The following is a 1,765-nucleotide window of genomic DNA, read 5'->3' on the forward strand; positions in this document are numbered from 1 at the left end:
AGGACAAAAACTTCAAATGAAATGTGTAACAGCCTTATCAAATTGTTACAAATTATTTCAGGCTGTTACTGTTTTGAAGACTTATTGGAACAAATCACTGTAATAAGTGACTAGTAGGTTAAATCTGGAAAATCATGTCTTCGATCATGAACGAGTTAGGAAATTTGAGTAAGATCGTTTGATGCATCATGCATGCCAGATTGCAAATAATTTTCTGAGATCTATTATAATCCAATTTCAGAGAACTTTTATAATCAGTGATGATCCAATTTTGTAATAAATCAAGTGTCACTTGTCTCACAACTCGAGCATCAACATTCCTTCAATTATTCCAGTTGATATCACAAACTGTTCTATATGCAGCATAAATTAATTCCCTCAATGTTTATGTAAATGGAGCAATTCACAGCCATGCTTGTTCTACCATCGCCACCCAATTCCTGATGAGCCTAAAACGTATTCCAAAATCGATCCAACCTCCTAGTCCTACATCCTACTCACACCATCAGGAACGGAAATGAACGCGCCTCGGCTTCCGGTTTAAGAACGTGAAATTTTCATTCCCTTGAATGAGACGGTCATTTGTACCTTCGTGTAATTACGCGCTAGCGGTTAAATCATCACCTCAATTAGAACCATTTTGTTTCAATTCCGTCACGGTCCATTACGATAGAACGTGTCCGTGGGTCATCGGGAGGAGGAAACGTTATCGCTGTAATCTGCCGTGACTCAACGGAGTCACCCGGGTCAGTGGAAATCAGCGGGGTCACAAATGGGGTGGGAAATGTGGCTGAACTTTGCCACTTTAGTCAATGAAGTTCGGAAGGCATTAGTCAGCTGGAAAGTTTTCTCGCACCATCAATTACGGAAGCGCAACGGTTCCGCTAGTAGCGCGTTCAATACTTGAATTGCACTTACGCCCTAATTGAAACGCGTGAAATTCACAAATTTCAATTAGACTCTCGACGCAACTCTACTAAGTGGAAGCGCTGCATTAATCATCTTTGGAAGCACACCACTTGTAAGAATTCCCACGAGTTCGAGACAGTGGAGAGTATGCAAAGTCAAAGCCAAAGTCGGTTATTTTCCTTTCCTGGGGTTACGATCAGAGCTTGAGTCAACCGTCAGAGTAAAATGATAATTTGAATGACAAATGAAACACATCCAATGGCAACAGTTGCCCAAGAAAGCACACTTGTAAATTAAGGTGAAACAGCTTTGCCAATGCAGAGAGATTTCCAGGAAAGCAGAGACGCATTAACAAAGTGATGGAATGTATTTGCATTAAGCTGTGGCAAACATCGGGTCAAGTTCAAGGGCTTGAAGCTAAATGGTACATTGTTTCGAAGTGAGCAACTTAAGAGTCTTGACTAGTGTTTGCTGTTTTATTAACAAGAGCATGTAAGTGCATAGTTTTGAGCCCATTGTGATTCATGAGCATGACTGTGTACTGAGCATAGACGATGAATTAATCTATTTTCCCTCTTTTGGTTTCTTTTAACTATTTATTTTCAATGAAATTCAAACAAAAAGTATTACAAAATGATTAGACATAACAAAAAATCTAGTATTTACAATAATAAAAAAATGTAAAAAAAACAGGGCAGGCTAAAAATGCAATCTACTGGAAACAACTCCACAATTTCGCATTTTTTTCGTGATTGTATCATTTCTTTTTTTTATTTAGATAAAACTTCAATAAACTGCTATTCTCTACGAAATCTTCCGATTTCGACAATTTTTTGTATTTTTTATTTGGGTAACT

The sequence above is a fragment of the Culex quinquefasciatus genome, chromosome 2, assembly GCF_015732765.1.
Source record: "Culex quinquefasciatus strain JHB chromosome 2, VPISU_Cqui_1.0_pri_paternal, whole genome shotgun sequence".
In the NCBI taxonomy this organism is placed as follows: domain Eukaryota; kingdom Metazoa; phylum Arthropoda; class Insecta; order Diptera; family Culicidae; genus Culex; species Culex quinquefasciatus.